We start from the raw sequence: 8,607 nt of genomic DNA, 5'->3' as shown, positions 1-8,607 counted from the left end.
AAACTGCACCAGGGCAAATAACAGCATGCCAGACAGTGTGCACCAGGACAAAGAGCAACACGCCAGACACTGTACACCGGGATAAACAACAGCACGTCAGACACTGTGCACCAGGGCAAACAACAGCACAAAAGACACTGTGCACCAGGGCAAACAACAGTACAGCAACAGCACATCATAGACCCTGCACCAGGGCAAACAACAGCACGTCAGAGAAACTGCACCAGGGCAAACAACAGCACACCAGGCACTGCGCATCGGGGCACACAACAGCACACCAGACACTGTGCACTGGGGCAAACAACAGCACGACAGACACTGTGCAAACAACAGGGAAACTGCACCAGGGCAAACAACAGCACACCAGACACTGCGCATCGGGGCACACAACAGCATGCCAGACACTGTGCACCGGGCAAACAACAGCACGCCAGACACTGTGCACTGGGGCAAACAACAGCACGCCAGACACTGTGCACCGGGCACACAACAGCATGCCAGACACTGTGCACCGGGCAAACAACAGCACGCCAGACACTGTGCACTGGGGCAAACAACAGCACAACAGACACTGTGCAAACAGGGAAACTGCACCAGGGCAAACAACAGCACGACAGACACTGTGCACCAGGGCAAACAACAGCACGACAGACACTGTGCACTGGGGCAAACAACAGCACAACAGACACTGTGCAAACAACAGGGAAACTGCACCAGGGCAAACAACAGCACGACACACTGTGCACCAGGGCAAACAACAGCACGACAGACACTGTGCACCAGGGCAAACAAAAGCATGCCGACACTGTGCTACCGGGGCAAACAACAGCACAGTCAGGGAAACTGCACCAGGCCAAAAAACAGCACGTCAGGGAAACTGCACTGCCAAACAGTGTTAAGAGAGGGCAAAATATACAGCAGCATCTCTGACAAACTGCACTTGGGCATAAAACAACAGCACATCAGACAAACTACAAGAGGGCAAACAACAGCACGTCAGAGAAACTGCACCTGGGAACAGTGATAGGAGAGGGTAAACTGCACAGCAGCGGGTCAGACAAACGGCACCAGCTCAGAGTGGAAAGAAGAAGGCAGGTTTCACAGCAGCACATCAGACATTGTGCACCAGAGAAACGGCATTAGCGAACAGTGGATAGGAGAGGGCAAGTTACAAAGCAGCACATCAGACAAACTGCGCCAGGGCAAGTTACAAAGCAGCACATCAGACAAACTGCGCCAGCGCACAGTGGATAGAAGAGGAAAAATTATACAGCAACACATCAGACACTGTGCACTAGAGCAAACAATATCACACAAGAAACTGCCCAGTCGAACAGTGGATAGGAAAGGGCAATTTACACAGCGACACCTCAGACAAACTGCACTAGGGCAAAAAACAGCACATCAGACAAACTGCACCAGCACAGACTGGAAAGATGAGGGCAAGTTACACAGCAGCACATCAAACTGCACCAGCGCGGAGTGGATAGGACAAGGTAAGTTCCACAATAGCACACCAAGGTCTCATTTATGGAGAACAGGCGTTCGACAACGCTGCAAGTCTTCTTGGTGCGCTGCCTTATGTCAAAGTGAAAGGGCTGGAATGCACCGTATTTAAGCAAGTTGTGCCTTCCTGTCCTTTCTCCCTGTGCTGGTGCCAAGGGTGCCTCTGTTGCAGGAAGGATTTTTTGTGCAGGAAGGGACAATCCTACGAGGCGCTTTCCTCTACCTATGTGTGCTGCAGAATGCAGAACATGGAAAGAGAAAACAAGAGGAGAAATGAAGTTATTTCTCCTCACTACGCCGCACCTCCGGAGGCGTACGGATTTAGCGCCTCCACAGATTTACATGACTTTGTGAATCTGGGGCAGTGTCAAAACCCCCACAACGCCCATGGAACGCCTTCCGGGCCCAGAGTAAGGTGATGCAGCACCTTACTCATTATACATGACATGGTGCAAAAGTGACGCAGGGCTCTCATGAATAAGCCCCCAAACACTTTGCACCAGTGCACACTTGGGTAGAAGGGGGAAAGTTACTCAGCAACACTTTATACAAACTGCACCAGAGCAGAGTGAAGGGCAACTTACAAAGCAGCACAGTGGACAAAGTGCCTCAGGGCTTAAAACAACACATCAGACAAACTGCACCAGTGCATAAAAGAGCACATCAGATAAACTGCACCAGTGCATAAAACAACAGTTATGATAAACTGCACCAGTGCATAAAACAACAGTTATGATAAACTGCACCAGTGCATAAAACAGCACATCAGATAAACTGCACCAGTGCATAAAACAACAGTTAAGATAAACTGCACCAGTGCATAAAACAACAGTTAAGATAAACTGCACCAGTGCATAAAAGAGCACATCAGATAAACTGCACCAGTGCATAAAAGAGCACATCAGATAAACTGCACCAGTGCATAAAACAACAGTTAAGATAAACTGCACCAGTGCATAAAACAGCGCATCAGACAAACTGCACCAGTGCATAAAACAGCACATCAGACAAACTGCACCAGTGCATAAAAGAGCACATCAGATAAACTGCACCAGTGCATAAAAGAGCACATCAGATAAACTGCACCAGTGCATAAAACAGCACATCAGATAAACTGCACCAGTGCATAAAACAACAGTTAAGATAAACTGTACCAGTGCATAAAACAGCGCATCAGACAAACTGCACCAGTGCATAAAACAGCACATCAGACAAACTGCACCAGTGCATAAAAGAGCACATCAGATAAACTGCACCAGTGCATAAAACAACAGTTAAGATAAACTGCACCAGTGCATAAAACAACGCATCAGACAAACTGCACCAGTGCATAAAACAGCACATCAGACAGACTGCACCAGTGCATAAAAGAGCACATCAGATAAACTGCACCAGTGCATAAAAGAGCACATCAGATAAACTGCACCAGTGCATAAAACAGCACATCAGATAAACTGCACCAGTGCATAAAAGAGCACATCAGATAAACTGCACCAGTGCATAAAACAGCACATCAGATAAACTGCACTAGTGCATAAAACAACAGTTAAGATAAACTGCACCAGTGCATAAAACAGCACATCAGACAAACTGCACCAGTGCATAAAACAGTGCATCAGACAAACTGCACCAGTGCATAAAACAATGCATCAGATAAACTGCACCAGTGCATAAAACAGCACATCAGATAAACTGCACCAGTGCATTAAACAGCACATCAGATAAACTGCACCAGTGCATAAAACAACAGTTAAGATAAACTGCACCAGTGCATAAAACAGCGCATCAGACAAACTGCACCAGTGCATAAAACAATGCATCAGATAAACTGCACCAGTGCATAAAACAGCACATCAGATAAACTGCACCAGTGCATTAAACAGCACATCAGATAAACTGCACCAGTGCATAAAACAACAGTTAAGATAAACTGCACCAGTGCATAAAACAGCGCATCAGATAAACTGCACCAGTGCATAAAACAGCACATCAGACAAACTGCACCAGTGAATAAAACAGCACATCAGACAAACCGTGTATAAAACAACACATCAGACAAACTGCACCAGTGCATAAAACAGCATCTCAGACAAACTGCACCAGTGCATAAAACAGCACATCAGACAAACTGCACGAGTGCATAAAACAACAAATCAGACAAACTGCACCAGTGCATAAAGTAGCACATCAGACAAACTGCACAAGTGCATAAAACAGCACATTAGACAAACTGCACAAGTGCATAAAACAACAAATCAGACAAACTGCACCAGTGCATAAAACAGCACATCAGACAAACTGCACCAATGCAGAGTGAAGAGCAAGTTACACAGCAGCACGTTAGACAAACAGCACCAGCGCAGAGTGGATAGGAGGGGGTAAGTTACACAGCAGCACATCATAAAAACCTCACCAGCACATAAAACAGCACATCAGACAAACTGCACCAGCACAGACTGGCAAGAAGAGGGCAAGTTACACAGCAGCACATCAAACTGCACCAGCGCGGAGTGGATAGGAGAGGGCAAATTACCCAGCAGCACCTCATACAAACTGCACCAGGGCATAAAACAGCACATCAGACACACTTCACCGGTGCGCACTGGGCAGAAAGAGGGAAAGTCATATAGCAACACATCAGAAACACTGCACCAGTGCGCACTGGGCAGGAAGAGGTAAAGTCACATAGCAGCACATCAGACACACTGAACCACTGCGCACTGGGCAGGAAGAGGTAAAGCCACATAGTATCACAGCGGACACACTGCACTGGTGCGCACAGGACAGGAAGAGGGAAAGTCACATAGCAACACATCAGACACACTGAACCACTGCGCACTGGGCAGAAAGATGGAAAGTCACATAGTATCACATCAGACACACTGCATCGGTGCACACTGGGCAGAAAGAGGGAAAGTCAGAAAGTCACATAGCAACACGTCAGACACACTGCACCGGTGCACACTGGGCAGAAAAAGGGAAAGTCAGAAAGTCACATAGCAACACGTCAGACACACTGCACCGGTGCGCACTGGGTAGAAAGAGGGAAAGTCACATAGCAACACATCAGACACACTGAACCGGTGCCAACTGGGCAGAAAGAGAGGAAGTCACATAGCAGCACATCAGACACACTGCACCGGTGCCCACTAGGCAGGAAGAGGTAAAGTCATGTAGCAGCACATCGGACACACTGCACCGATGCGCTCTGGGCAGTAAGAGGGAAAGCCACATAGCAGCACATCAGACACACTGCACTGGTGCGCACTGGACGGAAAGAGGTAAAGTCACAGAGCAGCACATCATACACACTGCACCGGTGCGCACTGGGCAGGAAGAGGACAAGCCACATAGCAGCACATCAGACACACTGAACTGCTGCGTACTGGGCAGGAAGAGGAACAGCCACATAGTATCACATCAGACACACTGCACAGGTGCGCACTGGGCAGTAGGAGGGAAAGCCACATAGCAGCACATCAGACACACAGCACCGGTGCACACTGGGTATGAAGAGTACAAGCCACATAGCAGCACATCAGAGACACTGCACTGGTGCGCACTGGGCAGTAAGAGGGTAAGCCACATAGCAGCACATCAGAGGCACTGCACTGGTGCTCACTGGGCAGGAAGAGGGAAAGCCACGTAGCAGCACATCAGAGACACTGCACTGGTGTGCACTCGGCTGGAAGAGGGAAAGTCACATAGCAGCACGTCAGACACACTGCACTGGTGCTCACTGGGCAGGAAGAGGGAAAGTCACATAGCAGCACAGCAGACACAATGCACTGGTGCTCACTGGGCAGGAAGAGGGAAAGTCACATAGCAACACACCAGACACACAGCACCAGTAAGCACCCCTCATCAGCAAGGCTAGCTTGAATCCAGTGGCAAAGTGAGCAAGGGACCCACGTCTGGGCATACCCTACCAACTTCGGGCGAACAAAGCAAACAAAAAGAGATGATGGACGGAGCGCTGAAACTTTTCAGAGACTCCCCCCCAGTCACAGATCTGGACACCGCCTGCAACCTTGACTCGCTGAACTTTATCTTCACAGACAACTTTTAACAGACATTTTTACAAAGTCCGAAGGTAAGCGCCAACCGGGGCCTATCAACTGCCAAGCCAGGCAGTTCAAAACCGTTCCCAGGATGCTTGTTTCCGGTCCAGGCAGACCTGGCTTGGCAGTTCGGGCTGGACTGTTCCCATGAGGAACAGGGTGATCACTGATTTGCATATGGCCATGTCTGAACTGGGGTGGCAAAGTAAGCTAAAGAATAAGCATGGGCGGAAAATCCGTTTCGCTCGCGGATTTTGCGGATTTTCGGTAAATTCGCAATCCGCGAGATTCGCGAATCTCCCGCAAAATCCGCAAATTCGCGAGCAGCGGATTTTGCTCGCACTGTTCGCACTGTTCGCGTGAGTTCGCGGCTTCCCAGTACAACTTCGCGCCCCGCGAATAAGTGCAAAATTGCAGAAATACGATCTTAGCAAAACTGAAACTACTTACCAGGTTCAAAAGTTCAGGCTCATCATTAGTAGCCATTTCCTGTAGTGCTTCCTGAGGGGCCCCTCCAGAGTTCAGTTGCCAGTTGCAACTATTATGTGACCCTGCTCTGAACCTCAGAATAGTTACACATATGCCACAAAGGTCCTGAATTACAGCTAAGGGAGACAAGCAGGAGCCAGGCTGGAAGTTCAAATCCATTAATCAGCCCCTAATTCATTATTGTCAGTTGGGGCAGGGCAGGTGTTGTAACTAATTTTGCAACAATGAAAGCACTTAGCAAGTGCAAAAGATCACTAATCAGGAAGCACTAAGGAAGCAGGTGCCAGCTAAAAAAATATTCTGTGACACATTAATCAGCCCCAAATTAATTCAGGTCACTTGAGGCAGGGAAGGTGTGCTTGCGTTGCCACAATAATGTACACTGACTGGACAACAAGAGGGTGCTGTGATGAAACAGAGGGTGGCATGGGTGGGCCAGAGGGTGGCATGAGTAGTCAGAGAGTGGCAGTGGTGACAGAGAGTGGCAGTGATGAAGAAGAGTGTCCCAATTAAACAGGCTGGACACGTAGAAACAACAAGTTCGCGAAACTTGCGACCCGACAGGTAAGTTCGCAATTTGCGACATTGTACAAAACCCTCGCGAACTGGCAGAAACCCGCGCAAACACAAAAAAAAAATCCGCAAATTCGCGAGAATTCGCGGATTTTGCGGATTGCGAGTTCGCAAATCCGCAAAATTCGCGAACGCGAGATTCGCAAAATTCGCCCATGCTTACTAAAGAACGATGATGGATTCAACCCAGATCTGTGACTGGGAGTGTCTTAAAGTTTCAGCGCTCCGTCCATCATCTCTTTGTGTTTGCTTTGTTCGCCCTATCTTGCTAGAGAATGCCCAGACGTGGGTCCCTTGCTCACTTTGCCACTGGATTCAAGCTATTCTGGCTGATGAGGGGTGTTACCCCGAAACCAGTCGGAGGATGCTTGTTTCCAGTCCAGGGAAGACCTGGCTTGGCAGTTCGGCTGGACTGTTCCCATGAGGCACAGGGTCAAGACTGATTTGCATATAGCTGGGTCTGAACTGGGGTGGTGAATTGAGCTAAAGAATGATGATGGATTCAACCCAGATCTGTGACTGGGGGTGAGTGTCTGAATAGCTTCAGCGCTCCATCCATCATCTCCTTGTGTTTCCAACTTTCTAACAGTGCCATTTTCAGAATAGCAACTTAAAAATCAACTCTACCATTAAAAGGGATTTATAAATTACAATTCAATTGAGTGGAAGTAGTATTACCCTATCTACTTGCAAACTGAAGTTATCACTTATTAAGTGTAATAAGGAAACCAAGTATTAGTTTATAGGAGAGCTAGCCTTCCCACATTGAAAAAAACTACTTTAGGAGTTATTCACTGCCAGGACATATAAATCTTAAGTACACTTTTCCTACTTTTTAAATGCCATGCATCCTGCCCTATGAGCCTTTAAAGACTAGCTTAAGGGTGACTGAGAAATATAAAAAATTACGCCCGGCAAAAGGTTTATTTAGTTAGCCGGGTCGAAATGGCAGTTAAAACTGCTCTGCCGGCTGCAATGGCAGGCCTGGGACACCTTTTAAAATGCTACTTAAGTGGAAAGCACAATGAGTGCTGCAGCCTACTAGTAGTATTTAATTTACAAGTCTTGGGTACATGTAGTATCATATACTATGAACTTATGAGTAAATTAAAAGGACCAAACAGGTGGGTATCAATTTCTTCATGTGTAGAAGGCAGAGCTTCAGCACTTTATCCCTGGTTAGCAGGAGTAAAGTACGCAGATTCTTAAAAGCCAACAAAAAGGGGTTCCGCAAAGGAAGGCAAAAATCCAGGGTGACCCTGAAGAAATGCCTAGGTTCAAGAATTACTATTTTTATTACTATCATTACTACCACATTGGAATTTTGAGAACTCAGCTAAAGACACTGGGACGTCCCTGGGCCAATGATGGGCAGGTCAGGCCTTCTGTTCCACAGTTCCAATGCTTGTCTTTTAGTTTTTTCAGTTTGTTTTCTAAATATTCTACCATCACTGGGTCGAATTGTTTAATAGTATTATTGCCTTTACGCCTCTGGCTAAAACAGTTGTTAAAGTCCTACTCAGCAAGTAACTTGGGCATGGGGCCTTTAACAACAATTACATACCTTGGCAGCAGGATATAATGCTGCATCTTTATCATTGTGATTATTAATATTTTTAATATTATCTTCAGCATTTTAATGTGGTGTAGTATTACTTATTTAACTATTGCAACAAATGTTATGAAAGAATTGCTTTAGGGCTCCTCCGAAAGAGCATGGAAAGCAGTAAATAAATAACCACACATTGCAACACAGTGAAATACAATTCATCCCCTACGTGTTTCTTCTTTTTGCGTAAAATATTCAATTATCACATTTTGAATTGTGAGATAGTCTTTGTTGGAAGTAGATAACAATTGACAATAGTTGAAGTATTAAAAAAATAGTTCAAGTATTAAAAACAAAATATTGTCTTATTAAATAGATTTTTGTGGAGGGCAAGTTTGCATTTTAAATTAAAAAACTGCTTATGACAGA

The sequence above is a fragment of the Lissotriton vulgaris genome, chromosome 11 (assembly GCF_964263255.1).
Source record: "Lissotriton vulgaris chromosome 11, aLisVul1.2, whole genome shotgun sequence".
Classification (NCBI taxonomy): Eukaryota; Metazoa; Chordata; class Amphibia; order Caudata; family Salamandridae; genus Lissotriton; species Lissotriton vulgaris.
This window is presented reverse-complemented; position numbering follows the sequence as displayed.